Source organism: Sparus aurata, chromosome 13, assembly GCF_900880675.1.
Source record: "Sparus aurata chromosome 13, fSpaAur1.1, whole genome shotgun sequence".
NCBI classification, from domain to species: domain Eukaryota; kingdom Metazoa; phylum Chordata; class Actinopteri; order Spariformes; family Sparidae; genus Sparus; species Sparus aurata.
Genome location: NC_044199.1, coordinates 33,053,876 through 33,073,533, shown reverse-complemented (window position 1 = coordinate 33,073,533; position 19,658 = coordinate 33,053,876). Strand labels below are relative to the sequence as shown.

At 39.9% G+C, this 19,658-nt stretch overlaps 1 long non-coding RNA gene across 4 annotated transcripts; it reads left to right on the top strand.

The window, feature by feature from the left end:
* Window positions 1–4,576: 4,576 nt before the first annotated feature.
* On the top strand, window positions 4,577–19,407 carry LOC115593916 (uncharacterized). 4 transcript variants are annotated; one of them, XR_003986375.1, is made up of 6 exons: window positions 4,577–4,591; window positions 17,760–18,301; window positions 18,485–18,603; window positions 18,684–18,785; window positions 18,933–19,034; window positions 19,177–19,407. It is a non-coding gene; the product is annotated as an uncharacterized LOC115593916 (long non-coding RNA). The 4 variants fall into 4 exon arrangements; XR_003986374.1 differs by lacking the exon at window positions 4,577–4,591 and having other exon boundaries at window positions 18,003–18,017; window positions 18,132–18,301; XR_003986373.1 differs by lacking the exon at window positions 4,577–4,591 and having other exon boundaries at window positions 18,003–18,017; window positions 18,102–18,301.
* The last annotated feature ends 251 nt before the right edge of the window (window positions 19,408–19,658 follow it).

Genomic DNA, 19,658 nt, shown 5'->3' with positions numbered 1-19,658 from the left:
CCCTTTAATATTAACATTTGTGGAGCTGAGAACAATTAGCCAATAAGCCATTAGTCAGGTTTCATTTTAGGGTTTTCATCGTGTGTTTATTAAATAGGACAGCTGTCGAGATGACTCGCTACATGGAACCCCCCACCAAATGAGCTTATCAGCACGAGCAAACACGTTTAACATTCAGTACAACTCTGCTTTTAACTATGTCTCTCTTGGTCCAGCCTTTTCATGTTTCAGCCTCACTTACCATATTTTAAAGTGTTGATTTGGAGTATGCACAAAAGTATAATGCACAGTTCAAGTACAAAGCTTGCAGAATGATGCAGTTTACTTCTGTGAGGGATGTTGTTAATTTAAAGAGGATTTGTAGTGGATGTGTGGGATCATTTAGAGGGTTTTTCATCATTTAGAGGGTTTTTCTGTGTTGCAGGTTTTGTTTTGTTGATTTATTATTAATGTTGTTAAATTAAGTTTACTTTTACTTACTTGTAAAGCTTTGTGGTTACATTACCTTTTCAATTTCTCACCAAACTAAAGTGACTTATTATTATAACACATTTTTGCTCTCAATCCAGCCTACTGTCATTCTGTGAACTCTTCATGATTTTCTGATATTCTGTCTTGACGATGGGGCCACATGGCTTCATCCACATCACATTCATTATCCTCTCTTGCAATGAACCAAGGGAAAAATCTTCTTGCATGCCATCCAACCTTGACATTCCTCTGCACCTATTTCTCACTCTCATCTGCCTTAGACCTCTTCAATCCATGTTGGCAAAGAACAACACAGCCGCTGCACTTTTTAAGGCCTGCAGACTGATTGCTCATTGAAGATTTGTGTGTAGGAGTGTCATACAGGTGCTTTAGTGATTTCATACTGATGTAGGTAGTTTCTAATAGTTAGGAACAGATGGTTTCTGTTTGGTTACCATAGCTAAAACAATGGAGTTTGGACTGTTTGAATGACATCCGCGTTAACTGTTCTGCAAAAGGGTGGGGAAAATGTGTCAATTCAATGAGAAAGGGTTAACACATTTGCAAGAGGTGTCTTGTGTTCTGCTGAGACAGTGATGATGAAAACCGAGTGGATCCCACTTTGTTTAAGCAGGTCAAAGCAATCAAGAAAAACTGTAATTTGAAGTATGCACAAAAGTATAATGCACAGTTCAAGTACAAAGCTTGCAGAATGATGCAGTTTACTTCTGTGAGGGATGTTGTTAATTTAAAGAGGATTTGTGGTGGATGTGTGGGATCATTTAGAGGGTTTTTCATCATTTAGAGGGTTTTTCATCATTTAGAGCGTTTTTCTGTGGTGCAGGTTTTGTTTTGTTGATTTATTATTAATGTTGTTAAATTAAGTTTACTTTTACTTACTTGTAAAGCTTTGTGGTTACATTACCTTTTCAGTTTCTCACAAAACTAAAGTGACTTATTATTATAACACATTTTTGCTCTCAATCCAGCCTACTGTCATTCTGTGACCTCTTCATGATTTGATTTTGAACTGTTGTAATAATGTCCCCCTGGAGCCAAGCTGGCCCAGACAAACCAGCTTATAGACTGGTGACCAGACTGCTTTGTGAGGTTGTGTAAGAGGGATGATAGTTTGATGTATTAAGGTAGTAACTACGTACAGAAAGTAAGAACACAGAACTTAAAAGCAAGAAGCTGCCTCGCCTGTGCACTCAAATGAAGAATAGAGAGAAGAAGCAGAGGATAGCACATGATGTTGAGAGAGGAAGACGAATAGATGGAGGAAGTATAAAGCGCAGTGTTGAGTTTATGTCTGCAGTGGAGTTCACCAGGATGCTGGCTGCTGACTGTATTTGCTCTGCTCAGCTCTGGACTGAACACAACTTTTTTCTGTCTGTCACTTATCTCAGCAGCTAATGGCATCTGAAGTAAACTGTGTGTGCGTGTGTGTGTGTGTGTGTGTGTGTGTGTGTGTGTGTGGGCATGTCAGTTGTTTTTGTTTTCTGCTGTTTGTCTCCTGTTCAGGCCAAATGAGTTTAAAGTAAATGTTTTCCAGCAGTTGTAAAGTGATAAATGAATTAATCTTGTTTCAAAAAAGGCAACAATAAAAAAAGGAAATGACCTCCAGGACTCCTCAAAAGCTGAGAGCAATGATGTTTTATTTGTGGACAACTAAATTATGGGATCCCACACACAAAGCCCATGAAAAAAAGGACCCAAATTCTCAACACAAAATATTCTCCTTATATTCTGTAAGATGGGGGATGCTCCGCATGGTTCATCCAATCCTTGCTCCTTCCTTTGTTTTATGTATCAAATTCTGCTGAATCGGGTGTTTCCCTGCATGAGGCTAAACATGTGCCCACCCATGCCAACATACCTCCAAATCCCCCACCCTCACCGGGAAACTTGGTTGAACTCCCTCATCTACAGTGCCCCAGCTGGGCGGCCTTGGACCCTGTTGCTGCAGCTTGATCTTTGTCTGCCCTTTGACACACTCCACTGCCCTACTGACTGCATTTCTCTTAAAACAATGAAGGTGCTATAAAAGTAACACAGGTTGTGTCTACAGCACTTGATTACGTGATCCTTTTCTTTTTTCCTTTGGTTACATTTTTGCACTTGTAGATTCTCCAATTCAGTGATTCAACTAATGAGTACAAATGCAACCAGCTGGTGCAGAATAATGCATATTTCAACCATCCATTATAATTTATTTAAACATGATTTTTCTTTTTAACATAACAGAAATTATTATCAACCCATAACTACTTACTATGGTTATATTATGCCACACTTTGACCTCCAGCCTCACAGCAAGAGCCGTCTATCACTATTTGTTGTGTCCCTGAAAATACAGAATACCTTATAGATGCAGAATTTGATTAAGTCACATACATTAATTTTAGCCTGCATCCACAAAGTGAATGATCAGTTTCGCAAACTGCTATAATAACAGAGCTCGGTGATACAGCCCAATGATTAAATGTTACAACTGGAATAGATTTATGAACTGTGATTTTGTTCTATTGATTTTGTTCTGTCCAAAAATGTCAAATTAAAGAAAACAAACTTGTGAAAAACATGTTGATGTTTATTGATTGAAAATAGTGAGATCTGTACTAGCTAACAACTCAGCACACCGTGAAGTTATTTACTTTTACACTTTAATGTGGAAATTGCATAAGAAGATAAAGATTACCAGCATGTCATTCAATTAAAGTGAGTCTGTAAGTTTAGTTCTGGAATAATTTCCTTTTGAAAACCAAACTGTTGATTTCTTGACAAAAATAAAAAGTATTTCATTTGGTACTTGTACTGAATATCCCTCAGATTATAGCAAAAAACAACAACAACAACAAAAAAACATTGAGCTAAGACAGTATGATAGAGTAGATGGACTTTATTTTTATTGAAACTTTTTTTACATTCAGCTCATGAAAGAGTCATTTTTGCCAATTTGAAATCATGAGTTAAACATTTGCTAAAACATATTCCTACTACTGCTACTGAAACAACAACCACAACTACCACAACTACTACTGAGGCATTTCAATTATTAACCTAAAAAACATAATTTTTTGAAGAGTTATCCATCTGTTGAGGAGCAATTTCCTGAAAGGGAGAAAGACAAAGAGAATCAAATGTGAAGATTGATGAGAGAAATCAGACAATATCATTTTACGATGATGCATTCATAGGAAAAACAACACACAATCTGAAAATGTGTCAAATGTGACAAATAACTCTTCTTACCTCAGCTGATGTTTATCTTGTTGCCGGCACCAATGGATCCTGAGTTTTGACCAACACTGACCCCAGAGACGTTTCCGATACTGGGACAATCTCCCAGTCCCCCTGATGAAATATAAGGATTGAGGAAAGGAGTAAAATGTCAAGCACAGAAACTCAGATTGTTGGCATAAAGATGCTCTTGTCTGAATATCAGTAATGAATTTAATAAAGGGCTCATACCGACCCAGCAACATGAGGAATCACTCACCTTTGATGTCATACTGGTTTTCTGCTCCGATGTTGCCATCATTTGCTTCGCAGACTTTGACATCAGTGACGTTGCCCAGAGAAGCATTTTTTCCAACGCCACCTGTAAGTGTAGTCGTTAGAGAGATTTAATGAAACTGTCAAGTTAACCTGATAGAAAAATATAATCACACCTTCATTTACCTTGTACATCATAGGTATTATCTGCACCAATTTTGCCTGCGTTACAGCCAGCACTGACATCCTTGACGTTAGCAATTTGCGACATTGTTGCAGCTGAAGTCTGGACAGGCAGAGAGTCACTAAGAGGAAAGCAAAACAGTGATCGTCATAACAATCGCTCAAGACAAAATGAAGTACATCTGTTCTTGTCTAGTAGCTTAGCTTCGATATAAAATGCACGAATAAAAATGAGATAGAAAGATGCATTTTGTTGTATTTTAAAGGAGGCAGTTAACAGAGATGTGATGATGTCTTCAGCTTACCACAGGATTCAGTTGTTTGTCGTGAGCTGTCAGGTGAGCTTGTTGAATTTGTAAGAGACGACTCAGCCTTTATAAGTGCTCTTGACATGCGTGTTGATGGTTTTTAGGAGGAACTTTCTAAATATGGTTAACAGGTTTTATTGTTCACTTTGCCTCAATTCCACAGAAGTAAAAAATAACGTGGAGATTGTGTAACAAATTCTCAAAATCAAGAATTTCAGTTAATGTCACAAGACAGCAGTTACAACAGGCTGCCACTTGTTCAGTGTCCTCACAACCTGTCAAAAACTAAAACTTCCAGGGAAGCTCTGCTGCGTACTCCAGAAGTTTTACATAACTGCAGATTGTCATTATAACCAGCTCGACAGGGTAATGCTCACCTTTGAAAAGTGTGTGGTCCTTTGGAGAAGTGTTGTCTTCATGGCGGAATCCCCGTTTCTACCATGTCAGATAGAGGGGCAGACAGCATGAATGGCATCTTGTGGGCAAGTGGTTTGCTAATGTCACGATGTGAACAGTGTGCCCCATGCTAACGGTGACGTTAGCACAAGCAGGCATACAATAAGGACAACAAACTAGTGTTGTGTCGGTCGCGAACGTGTTGTTCGAACGAATGAATCTTTTGAGTGAACGAAGTGAATGGAATCACTTCATGAACTGATTCGTTTCTTTCTCAGTTCAGTTGAGCTCAGCTGCGAGCAGGCCGGCCGGGAGTGGAACTGCCGCGACTCACACAGAGAACTGTGAGGATGTGATTCACGTTTGCGCTGTGATTCGTTCATGATTCGCGAACCTACTGCACACAGAACTGTCGCTGAGGACGTGATTCTCGTTCACGTACTGTGCTGAAAGTGGCGCTGTGTCACTCACTCACTCACTCAGGGCAAAGGAGTTGATTCACGTTCAGTAACCGTACTGCTAAAATTAGCGCTGTGTTGCTAACATCCGTGTAGCATCATCTTTAGTGATTTTACTGTACAGTAAAAGTCACTCACGTTCGCGAACGACCTGCTAAGGACCTGAATCACGTTCGCGAACGTGATTCACATTCACGCTGATTCAGTGACAGCGCGAACGTGATTCACGCCCTCAACAGGTCGTTCGTGAACGAGTAAGCGAGGACATGACTCACGTTCGCGCTTTCACTCACTCATGATTCGCGTCGCTGAGGACGTGATTCACGTTCTGTTCTGAAAGTGGTGCTGTGTCACTCACTCACTCAGGGCAGTGGAGTTGATTCACGTTCAGTAACCATACTGCTAAAATTAGCGCTGTGTTGCTAACACCTGTGTAGCATCATGTTAAGTGATTTTACTGTGCACAGAGGACACTTTCACCGTGTGATAATTTTAGTGCATGTATAACGTTACCACTCAAAGCAGCGCTGCGTCTCCCGCGAATGATTGTGTACTATAATCCATGAACGCACCGTCCCTCAGCAAGTGAACATGAACCTCAGGGCTGGTTAATGAACTGAATGACGGATCGTTTGGCTGCTTATCAGTTCAGGGAGTTGGAGAGCACTGAACGATTTGGTGAACGAATCTTTTGAACGAATCATTTTAATTAATGGATTCTAGAGATTCAGTACAGTAAAAAGAACTGCCGTTCCAATCACTACAACAAACTAGGTTTGGGGAGGTTTCCATTTTTGTGGGTCCAGTCTGATGTATGAGCTTCAACTGTTTTGATTTTGTTCCAACCGACTGAACCAGCATTTATCAGATGTGATGTCGGGTGGAAAGAGCTAGTAGCATGTGGCTAGTTAGCAGGAGTCCAAGGATAGCTGATAGCTCAGCTCAACAGGTGGTGTCATCAACTACGCAAATGCATCTATTGGCATAATGCACATTGACACGTCACAAGCAAGTAAATCAAGCTTTATGTAACCTGTAGTTTCCCCGATAAAAACACACCACCCTGTTCGATTGATGCAGTCCCTCTTGAACAGCCGACTGCTGCTCTTCTTGGGTTACAGGCCGACTTTCCTCCAGAGCCGCTCTTCACTGCCAGACTGATGGAAAGGTTGGATATCCAAAGGGCCGCCGACCCTCCATGTGCTGCTCTGCGGCAAATGCTGCCTTGATGAAACAAAGTCTACTACTTGACGTGTCACTGCTGCATCTGTTCTCCAGTTTCTTTCTGCTGGGGTCCGTTTCACAAAGCAGGTTTAGTGAAAACTCTGAGTCTGTTAACCCTGAAATGAGGGAAACTCTGAGTTTTCTGTTTCACAAAGGGAGGTAACTCAAACCAGAGAAAGAGGGGTAACTCTAGCCTGTTTCACAGAGAGAGGTAACTTAAGCTCTCGGTCAGTTACCACGGTAACATACTCTGTGAAACTAACCTGGTCGGGACCAGGTTTTTCTCAACAAACCTTGAGTTTCTCTCTGTCTCCGCCCTCTTTCAGCCACACACGCTATTTGATTTCCTCATTCATTCAGTCAGCAGGCGAGTTTTGGCGTAGTATAGTTCTGCCGTCAGTTTTTTGAGAAAATCATTGCAAAAATCAGTCAGTAGGGCTACATTAGAAGTTATATTAGGTGGCGACTATTTTCACTACCATGGCATGTCCTTTTGATAATGATCCCGTGGATGAAGGTGCAGCATTACTGCGCAGAGAATTAAATATTCGTCGGGAGATGATTATCAGACCGTACATAGATGTTCTTGCATTTCCAGACAGTTATCTTTTTGAGCGGAACCGTTTCACGTCACAGTCCATCATTTACATACACAACCTAATCCGTCCTTACATTTCCAACATTACCAACCGAAGTCATGCTCTCACATCCCAGCAGATATTGTGTGTTGCGCTGCGTTTTTTTTTTGCAAATGGGAGTTTTTTATACAACGTCGGAGATGCAGAGCACTTGAGCAAGGCAACTGTATGCAGAGCGGTCAGAAAAGTGTGCCTCGCCCTGAAACGGCTACTACCCATCTTTATCATTTTCAGCTCCTCTGCCTCCGTTAGAGGTGGCGGTGCTGGGCCACCACCCGTTCTATGGGCATCTGCTTTCTTTCTGTTGGCTGAGTAGAAGTCTGTGTTAGTTTAAATAGGCTTAATTATTTAACAGAACATGATATAGATGAGAAGACATTTATGTGTGTGAAAACAGCATTATGTTGGGGAGAAAACAACTGTACAGTCAAACAGCCACTTAATATTTACAATGTAAAACATGACCAAAATGAGGTACCCCCATGAGATTATGCCGAGGTCTTACCTGTTTGAACAATGTTTTTATGTTTCAACTTAAGCTGCAGCCAAGTGCGCTTCTCAGCCAGGGTTGCACCTAAATTAAATAAATTAATAGGCTACCACTCAAGCAGTTTCCCCCTGTAATATTATTGTGATTAAAGGACTACATTTAAAATTACGCATTGACCCGAGCGCCAATGTTCTCCCACGCCGTCTCCTTCTCTTTTGCTGCTGCAGCGGTTTTACACTTCCTTCTAAAAACGTGCTCAAACTCACCGTATGAGCGCATTAATATTTCCAATTCCAGTGGGGTGAAAAACGTAGCCCTCCTCTTCCCCGTTGCCATGGTGACTCGTTGAATCAGGGCTCCATAGATGCTGTCTTTTTATACTTGTGGTGCACGTGCTTAACTCCAGGTTAAACTACTCCGAGTTGATCAAACTAACTCAAATCTGCTGTTCTGGAACCGAAAACTCAGAGTTTCCTATCTCAGAGTAGATCAACTCAGAGTTCAGGGTTAGACTCAGAGTTTGTTGAACCTGCTTTGTGAAACGGACCCCTGGAGTCTCGTTTCATGTATCAATTTGTTGTTAAACATTTGAATAAGACATCTCATTGAAAGCCATTCATCTGAAAAATCAGTACTGTGCTGTGTCAGGTATCCTGTACAGGTGATCATGTGTGTGATGAATAAGGAGGTCACAAACAGGTATTGACTCAGCTCTACCCTCATTTCCACAGAATCCAAAAGGGTGTGAGAGTATTTTATGAACAGAGTTGCATCAGAACATTTCCAGTAGCAAAGCCAGAAGGTGAAGATGACAGAGAGCAGCCACAACAAGTTTGTCACCCAGAGGTAACAAGTGAGCTAAGAACTGGGGCCAAAATAAATGCTGGAAGGCTTTAAAAGATCATTTTCAAAAAGAATGCAGCAGTTTTCAGAGGATTGCTATAAAGGGATATTCCAGTGTAAGTTTAATCCATGGTCTAAATCACTGTGAAACTGTGTTAGACTCCCTCTAGAGAGATCAAGTTAGCAGACCGCTAATTTACAGAAACGACCGCACGGCAACAATATACTGCAGTAAATGGATCCAAATATAAACAGCCACCAAAAAGCCACAAATAATGCTCAGAACAGCACCAAACTTCAGCAACAGTACAATTTGTGACTTTTTGGTGGCGGTTTATATTTGGATCCATTTACTGCAGTGTGTTGTTGTCGTGCGGTCGTTTCTGAGGTTGATAAAACTCCGTAAATTAGCGGTCTGCTAACTTGATCTCTCGAGAGGGAGTCTAACACAGTTTCACGGTGTGTTAGACCATGGATTAAACTTACACTGGAATATCCCTTTAATATTAACATTTGTGGAGCTGAGAATAATTAGCCAATAAGCCATTAGTCAGGTTTCATTTTAGGGTTTTCATCGTGTGTTTATTAAATAGGACAGCTGTCGAGATGACAAAGCCTCGCTACATGGAACCCCCCACCAAATGAGCTTATCAGCACGAGCAAACACGTTTAACATTCAGTACAACTCTGCTTTTAACTATGTCTCTCTTGGTCCAGCCTTTTCATGTTTCAGCCTCACTTGCCATATTTTAAAGTGTTGATTTGGAGTATGCACAAAAGTATAATGCACAGTTCAAGTACAAAGCTTGCAGAATGATGCAGTTTACTTCTGTGAGGGATGTTGTTAATTTAAAGAGGATTTGTGGTGGATGTGTGGGATCATTTAGAGCGTTTTTCATCATTTAGAGGGTTTTTCTGTGGTGCAGGTTTTGTTTTGTTGATTTATTATTAATGTTGTTAAATTAAGTTTACTTTTACTTACTTGTAAAGCTTTGTGGTTACATTACCTTTTCAGTTTGTGACAAAACTAAAGCGCCATAATATTATAACACATTTTTGCTCTCAATCCAGCCTACTGTCATTCTGTGACCTCTTCATGACTTGATTTTGAACTGTTGTAATAATGTCCCCCTGGAGCCAAGCTGGCCCAGACAAACCAGCTTATAGACTGGTGACCAGACTGCTTTGTGAGGTTGTGTAAGAGGACAGTAGTTTGATGTATTAAGGTAGTAACTACGTACAGAAAGAAAGAAGAAAGAACTTAAAAGCAAGAAGCTGCCTCGCCTGTGCACTCAAATGAAGAATAGAGAGAAGAAGCAGAGGACAGCACATGATGTTGAGAGAGGAAGACGAATAGATGGAGGAAGTATAAAGCGCAGTGTTGAGTTTATGTCTGCAGTGGAGTTCACCAGGATGCTGGCTGCTGACTGTATTTGCTCTGCTCAGCTCTGGACTGAACGCAACTTTTTTCTGTCCATCACTTATCTCAGCAGCTAATGGCATCTGAAGTAAACTGTGTGTGTGTTTGTGTGTAGTTTTTTTCTTTTCTACTGTTTGTCTCCTATGCAGCCCAAAGGAGTTTAAATTTAACGTTTTCAAGCGGTGGTAAAGTGACAAATGAATTAACCTTGTATTTCAGAAACAGCCAAATAATACAATATATTGCCCTTTTTTATATATCATAGATCCTCGAGGTCAGGGTGCCCACATTTTCCCAGTAGAGGGCCAAAATTGAATCTCGGAGGAGGGTTGTTGGCCAAAATGTTAATTTTACAATACATTAAGTTAAATACGGGTATATATAACATACATGTGCAAAATAAACACCATTACAAAGTAATTTTGAAAATGAATGACACTGTTTATTGTGCTTCACATTTATGTTCATAACAATTACTGAACATCCATATGGCTTCTTTAGATTAGAAAATGACTGAAGCACTATGAAATATTTGAAGACAGACATGCAACATTACTAGGCCTTGGGCCTATATCTTGAGGCGGCTTTCAGTTATTATGGGCCCGACTATGGAACAGCCTGCCAGAGAACCTCAGAGTCTAGGAGACTGTTGAGTTTTTTAACCCTCGTGTTGTCCTCCCATTTACTACGCAGCTTTTGTCCTCTGGGTCAAATTGACCCGGTCTGTTCTGACTGCTAATAACTCATGAGGTATAAAGTGATCACCAAATTTTTTAGTTTCAGCTTTTTAGTGAACATATATCTAATATATTTTATACTTATTTTTGTTATTTATGGTATGATAGACCTCATTTACATAAAGTTATACCTAATTTTTGAGTAAAGAAAGGTAGAAATTCTGAATTATTTTCACTTTAGTCATGATCACAGGCAACAAAGTACATGGAATATCACAGACTGGTATATGTCAAAGTTTAGTCAGGAAATGTTTTTTAGACCATTTCATTTTTTTCAATGGGAGCATATAGTCACACCTGTTGTCCTCCCGGGTCAGATTGACCCGGTCTTGTTTGACTGTTTTATAAAGCATGAAGTATAAAATGATAACACAATTCTGTTACACCTTTTAGTCCACTTGTTTCCAACACATTACCACACATTGTACATATATTTTTGTAATGTATGGTATGATGGAGCTCATTTCCTTGAAATTATACCTAATTTTAGAGTAAAATAAGTAGGAATTATGGATTATTTTGACTATAGTTAGAATCAGAGGCACATATGTTGATATATTATCAAAGACTGGTATATGTCAAAGTTTAGCCATGATATTGTTTTAAAACCTTTTAAGTTTATTTAATGGCAGCAAATAGTCAGACTGGTTGTCCTCCCGGGTCAAATTGACCCGTCTAGTTCGACTGTTTATAAATGTTAGGTCAATAGCTTTCTTACTTGGTACTTAGCTAAAGCCTTTATGCCATCAAGAGTTCTTCTTACGTGCTTCAAGTTTCCTTTTGTTATTGCACTTACTTGGTTTGTTGAAGTTGATTGTAGTCCATCCTTTTGGTTATGAGTGGGTTGTTTGAGTGCGTGCATGTGTTGGCTCTGAGCTCTGACGTGCATCTAATAAATTGAATTAACTAAAGGTAAAACTGAACAAAGGTACACTAATATCCATCGATCGATTGATATCCAAAAATAGCGTTCTATATTGTTTCGATAATTATCGAGAATCAAAAACAAATCAGAGCAGAGCAAAGCAGTAAAAATACTGTGTGCTCTCCTGGCATTCACTGTTGCACACCTGCGTGTACTTAGTGGCCTGATTATAAAGGTCTTTCAGTATCACCACTGGTCAACACCAGATGGTGACATTTCTCATATTTAAATGAGCAAGAAAATGAACTAAAAAATGGCTCCAACAATAAAGCATAAAGTGTAAAATGACCAAACCATTCTGTGTTACATATTTTTAACCAACTTCATTCCAACTCATTACAACATAGTTTGAACTTCTTTTAGACGTCTTATACTTTTTATTATGCTTAATTTATGAACAATAAACCTCATTTACATGAAATTATACCATGTTTTTGAATACAATAAGCAGAAATTATTAGTTATTTTGGATAACCACTGACATATGTCAAACATTAACTGATGCAATTAACAATTAACAGGTCAAAATTGACTGCAATTGTATTTATGAATAAGAGAGAACAAACAAAAATGATTTGCAAAGCACAACATTTATTCCAAAACATCCAGAAAACTGTTTTCAACTCAACAAAAATTCAATGAACAGAGAAACAGTGTGTGCGTACGTGTGTGCATGCGTGTGTGCGTGCGAGTGTGTGTGTGTGCGTGCGTATGTGTGTGTGTGTGTGTGTGTGTGTCTTCACTTGCATGCAGGTTGTGATACTATGAGTTTTGCAAATATGTGCATTGCATTTTTGGCACGTGGTGCTGGTTTTGTTGTCACCCGTGCAGAATCGGCACCTCTTCCTTTTGGATGACTAGTGCAGTGCCCGTAAGAAAAATGTATTCCTATAGAAAAGTGGGAGGTCAAGGAGCTTTTTCATGGATGGCCAAATGAGGCTGTGTTTGAAGGTGGGACGTCAGGGATATTTAGGTTTGTTGTGAAATCCGATATTCCAGGATATAATTGGCCGTTTTTGACTATTTTTGATTTTGCCATTATATTTCACCTTAAAAACTATTTACTTGGTGTCATTATTTTCAGCACAACCTCACATGTGTGACTGTACAGTTATTTTTTTATTTTGACATACTGTATTAACACAATGGACCTAAAATCCCCCCAAAAACATAAAATCTGAGTAGAAAAAGTTTGATTTTTTTACTGTGAAAACCACAAATATGTTTAACAAACCATATTTTATCACTTATAATGCAAATATAAATTGTTGTTTGCTAAATATGTGCATACATTTTAAAAATGTACAAAGTAATATGTAACTATTTACATTTAAATGCAGGCAATGCTCATTCAGCTTCTCCTCATTGCTTTGACTCATTAAACAAAAAACCGACTCCACTACACACTAAACACACTACACCAAACACTACATAACACACTAACTATACACTCCAAACACGCCAAATGTCACAAATCTCTCAACTCTCAATATCGCTGTCTCTACACCGACCGTCGTTGCCTGTCATTCATCCGCCTACGTCCCTCCCACAACTTCCTGTTCCTCAACAACCAAACTTGCTGCTTGGACACTTTCGTGACAAAAGCCCGTTTTTACTGTTTCTTCCTGCACCAGACATAAAGCCAACGTGACGGCAATGTTCGCGAAAAAGTGTGGCGGACATTATTTACCCTATGTCCGGTTTTGGACGTGCCGGTGCGTCCGGTCCGGCGCCTCGGGAGGTGGGCTGTGTAGCTAGCGGCTAGCGGCTAGCTACACACGAACATCCACAGATTCCGATTCCACTTTGTTGTCCGCGCGTCTCCGGATCTTCTAAGACCTGAACAGACTCGGTCCGGACTCGTTTAATCTCATTAATCCACAACAGTCAGTTTAGATGCACAGAACAGAACAGAACGGGACTGAACCGCCGGCAAAATCCCGGTCTAGCTCGCGCTGCTGCAGGTATAAATCCGCTTGTTTCTTAAGGTGGTGGTGGGCTCTGATTGGTGGGCAGTGATTGGTTCCTTGATCCTCAAGGAACAGCCTCCTCCTGTTGCACTTCCCCTGGTTCCAGCTTGGTTCCATCTCTCTCCACAGCACAAAGGAGTTGTATGCAGACACATCAAGCATGTTATAGAATATTATCAGGGGCCAACGGGCTGTCATTCTTTTGCAGCTGTATACACTGGTGACCTGCAGCAAAAGTAACAAACAACAAATCAGTCAAAAATGTATTCTTATTTTCTTACAAAAGAATGCAATGCATTGACCTGAATGAATAGATATTACATGGAAAAAGTGCAATACCTTGTCAAGGTTGTCAACTCCCCCCTTGTTCCTGTTAAAGTCGAGGATGATCTGGGGCTTTTTGTCCTCCATGGCGCTAACTGCAGTGTCCCGATGCAGAGTGCTCATGAGAGGCCCATTCTTCCTCTTTTTGGGGCAGTAGGAGACAAGAGCATGTGTGTCACCTGGCTTGTTCTTCCTCACAGTTCCCACCATGGCCAGCTTCCTCCTCAGCAGCTCCTGGCCAAGGCCATAGGATGTGAAAAAGTTATCACATGTGATGGTGTGACCCCGAAGACCCTCTGTCACCTCGAGAACCACACGCCGGCCCTGATTTTTTTCTGGCTGGCCATCCACAGGTTTGCCTGTGTACATTTGCATGTTCCAGGTGTAGCTGGTCTGGGCATCGCAGGCTACCAAGATTTTTAGGCCGTACTTGCCAGGTTTGCTTGGTATGTATTGTTTGAACCCACATCGACCCCTGAATGGGACCAGGCGCTCGTCAACTGTTACATCAGTGCCGGGATTAAACATGAGCTGCAGACGAGACACCCATTGATCCCACACCTGTCGTATGGCAGCAAGTTTGTCTCTGGCACGGCGTGCCTGTCTGGTGTCGCGATCATCAAAACGAATAACTCTGGATATTATGTGAAATTTTTTCAGTGATATGGTGGCACGAAAAATTGCCCTCCCAGACTGAGCATGCCACAGGCTGCACTATTTTTTGAATTTCATCTGACATGAACAACTCAAATGTTGACCTTATGCTATCAGCGCGGGACACTGCATACCTTGTTGGCCCTCGGGGGCTCCTCTCCTTCTCTGCACCCAACAGACGTCGTCGGTCACATGGAGGAATGGAGGACCACATAATATTTCCATCTTTGGATATGAAAAGGTTTTCAACTTCTGGAGGCTCCTCTTCATCATTGGATTCCTCCTCATCAGTTGGAACAAAATCCTCTTCATTTTATGTGAAGTTGTCTTCCTCTGAGACTTCCTCCTCTTCTTCTGCAACTTCTTCTTCATTTCCCTCCACCTCCTCAGTGCTAAAATTAGATCAAGAACCTGGGCTCTCGTGTAATTCCTGTTCATTTTGCTGTCTCAGAGTGAAATGGAAAATGTCCGACCAAGGATGGTGTGAACTCAGTTTTTTTGTTTATTGATATCTTGTCCCCAATTGGAGGAAGGCATATCAAAGCTCAATGCACAATGTGTGTGTGTGTGTGTGTGTGTGTGTGTGTGCGTGTGGCCCCATGTAGGTAGATCAGAAGTTGCTGTCAAATCAAGTTTACAGATCTGTAGCTTTGAAGTGTGTGTGTGATGAATTTGTTTACACATCTGTGGCTTAGAGATCATCAGAGGTTATTGTGTGTGTGTGTGTGTGTGTGTGTGTGTGTGTGTCAGAGGTCAGTGTGTGTGTGTGTATGTTCATTGTGCTGGAAAGTCCACTAGTGTGAACCATTGCACCACTATATGTGGCCGGGTCAAATTGACCCGGGAAGACCACAGGTGCTATAAATTTTGATAAAACACACATAATAAAAACAAAATAGTCATAATTAATTGTACTTGCAAAAAGCATAGTCAGGAATCATCCATGTAATTTTCAGGCAATTATATATATATATATATATATATATATATATATATATATATATATATATATATATATATATATATATATATATATATAGGCTTTTAATTGATTTTTAAATTCCTTTTAATTCCTTTTATGCTGTGCTGATCAGAGCACTTGTATCTTTTATCCCTTTTTTACTGTTTTAATCGCTCACGTTTTTTAGCCTATATGCTTTTTGCTTTATTTTACTGTTTTACTGTTTCAGTCTGTCAGTTTTTAATCTCCAGTGTTTCCTCATGGGGGCCTGCCAGACTGGGAGTTGTCTCTGGTCTGGCTGCTGGGGGTGCTGTCCCATGGACGGTTACAGCCCATGTGGCTGGAGGGCTCTGCACCTTGGTGTGGGTCCTCCTGTCTGCCCGGGTTGGGGTGGTCTCTGTGGCGGCGCTCCTTGTGGACTTGGACCGTGATCTCTCTTAGTGTGGTTGGCCCCCCAAACGTAGCTTCCTCCGCACCTCAGGTCTCGCTGCCTAGCCATGTCTCTTTTAATTTTCTTCTCTTGATTTTATTTGCTGTTACCTTTTTTCTGTTGTTGTTTTTAATCTCTGTAAGGCACTTTGAGCTACTTTTCTGTGTGAAAAGCGCCATACAAATAAAGATTGATTTAATTCAAATCAAAGTCATTTAGTGCAATATAATTTCAGGAACGTGACAAAACATGCCCCCATGGGACCAAAATCCGTTCCTCACTGGTTTGAACAATAAGATTTAAGTCAGGAATAGTTGTAGAATTGGACAACAGCTTGAGAAGGTTTGTATGAATAAGTGTACTGTATTTACTTGAAGATATTTAGTGTAATAAGCAAAGTAACGTGTTACAAAAAATACATTTTTAAACTTTTAACCAGCATGTGATCAAATTATAGTGAGTCTTTTTAAGTTAATTTCTGGAATAATTTCTTTTTGATAACCAAACTGTTCTTGACAAAAATAAATAACATTCATATTTTATTTGATACTTGTACTGAATATCCCGCAGAATACAGTCAATGTCAGTCAGAAATGTAAAAAAACATTGAGCCAAGACAGTATGTTAGAGTAGATGGACTTTATTTGTATTGATACTTATTTTACATTCAGCTCATGATTTCAAATTGGCAAAAATGACCCTTTCATGAGTTAAACATTTGCTTAAACATATTCATACTACTGCTACTGAGACAACACCAAATACTACTTCTACTACTACTATTCTCCAGAGTTCTCCATCTGTTGAGGGGAAATTTCCTTAAAGGGAGAAAGACAAAGAGAATCAAATACAAAGATTGATGAGAGGAATCAGACGATATCATTTTGTGACGATGCATTCACAGGAAAAAACAACAGACAATCTTTAAATGTGTCTAATGTGACAAGTAACTCTTCTTACCTCAGCTGATGTTTATCTTGTTGCCGGCACCAATGGATCCTGAGTTTTGACCAACACTGACCCCAGAGACGTTTCCAATACTGGCATCATCTCCCAGTCCCCCTGATGAAATATGAGGATTGAGGAAAGGAGTAAAATGTTAAGCACAGAAACTCAGATTGTTGGCATAAAGATGCTCTCGTCTGAATATCAGTAATGAATCTAAATAAAGGGCTCATACCGACCCAGCAACATGAGGAATCACTCACCTTTGATGTCATACAGGTTTTCTGCTCCGATTTTGCCATCATTTGCTCCGCAGACGTTGACATCAGTGACGTTGCCCAGAGAAGCATTTTTTCCAACGCCACCTGTAAGTGTAGTCATTAGAGAGATTTAATGAAACTGTCAAGTTAACCTGATAGAAAAATATAATCACACCTTCATTTACCTTGTACATCATAGGTATTATCTGCACCAATTTTGCCTGCGTTACAGCCAGCACTGACATCCTTGACGTTACCAATTTGCGACATTGTTGCAGCTGAAGTCTGGACAGGCAGAGAGTCACTAAGAGGAAAGCAAAACAGTGATCGTCATAAGAATTGCTCAAGAAAAAATTAGGTACGTCTATTCTATTCTAGTAGCTTAGCTTCGATATACAATGCACAAATAAAAATGAGATAGAAAGATGCATTTTGTTGTATTTTAAAGAAGGCAGTTTACAGTGATGTGATGATGTCTTCAGCTTACCACAGGATTCAGTTGTTTGTCGTGAGCTGTCAGGTGAGCTTGTTGAATTTGGAAGAGACGACTCAGCCTTTATAAGTGCTCTTGACATGCGTGTTGATGGTTTTTAGGAGGAGGAACTTTCTAAATATGGTTAACAGGTTTTATTGTTTCCTTCGCCTCATTCTCAACATCAAGAAGGAAAGATAAGATCACAAGACAGCAGTTACAACAGGCTGCCACTTGTTCAGTGTCCTCACAAACTGTCAAAAACTTAGACTTCCAGGGAAGCTCTGCTGCGTACTCCAGAATTTTAACATGACTGCAGATTGTCATTATAACTGGAGATATGTACTTCATTTTGTCATAACCAATTCATATGACAACACTTCTCCAAAGGACCAGACATCCTTTCAAAGGTGAGCATTTACCCTCTTGGGTCAGTTATAATGACAATCTGCAGTTATTTTTCAACAATTTTACAAAGTAACTCAATCTCTCAGTTCTTTGTTATTTCTGTGGAACTGAGGCAGAACTTGCCTCAACTCTGAAGAATTGAGGCGGGGCACCTCAATTCCACAGAGTTGAGGTGCATCGCCTCAACTCTGTGGAATTCTCAAAGTTCAGCTTATAAAAGCTGAGTCGTCTCTTCCAAATTCAACAAGCTTACCTCACAGCTCACGACAAACAACTGAATCCTGTGGTAAGCTGAAGACATCATCACATCTCTGTAAACTGCTTTCTTTAAAATACAACAAAATGCATCTTTCTATCTCATTTTTATTTGTCTATTTTATATCAAAGCTAAGCTACTAGACTAGAACAGATGTACTTCATCTTGTGGTGACCAATTCTTATGACGATCACTGTTTTGCTTTCCTCTTAGTGACTCTCTGCCTGTCCAGACTTCAGCTGCAACAATGTCGCAAAATTCTTCCTGCAATGAAGTTGATGATTGCAATAACACAGGGAAACCTGGTGGAGACAAACCCTGTGGTGTACATGGTAAATGCTGGTGTGATTATATTTTTCTGTCAAATTAACTTGACAATTTCATAAAATCTCTGTAACGTCTACACTTACAGGTGGTGTTGGAAAAAATGTGTCTGTGGGCAACGTCACTGATGTCAACGTCTGCGAAGCAAATGATGGCAAAATCGGAGCAGAAAACCAGTATGACATCAAAGGTGAGTGATTCCTCATGTTGCTGGGTCGGTATGAGCCCTTTATTTCAGATTCATTACTGATATTCAGACGAGAGCATGTTTTTGCCAACAATCTGAATTTCCGTGGTTAACATTTTACTCCTTTCCTCAATCCTCATATTTCATCAGGGGGACTGGGAGATGGTGCCAGTATTGGAAACGTCTCTGGGGTCAGTGTTGGTCAAAACTCAGGATCCATTGGTGCCGGCAACAAGATAAACATCAGCTGAGGTAAGAAGAGTTACTTGTCACATTAGAAACATTTTAAGATTGTGTGTTGTTTTTTCTTGTGAATACATTGTCATAAAATGATATCGTCTGATTTCTCTCATCAATCTTTATATCTGATTCTCTTTGTCTGTCTCCATTTTAGGAAATTGCTCCTCAACAGATGGATAACTCTTCTAAAAATTATGTTTTTAGGTTAATAATTGAAATGCCTCAGTAGTAGTCGTAGTAGTTCTGGTTGTTGCATCAGTAGCAGTAGTAGGAATATGTTTTGACAAATGTTTAACTCATCATTTCAAATTGGCAAAAATGACTCTTTCATGAGCTGAATGTAAAATAAGTATCAATAAAAATAGAGTCCATCTACTCTATCATACTGTCTTGGCTCAGTGTTTTTTTTTTAAATCTATGACTAGCATTGCTGTATTCTGAGGGATATTCAGATCTCACTATTTTTAATCAATAAACACCAGCATGTTTTTCAAGACTTTGTTTTCTTTAATTTGACATTTTTGGACAGGATAAAGTGTTCTTGACATGCGTGTTGATGGTTTTTAGAAGGAGGAACTTTCTTAATATGGTTAATAGGTTTTATTGTTCCCTTCGCTTCAATTCCACAGAAGTAAA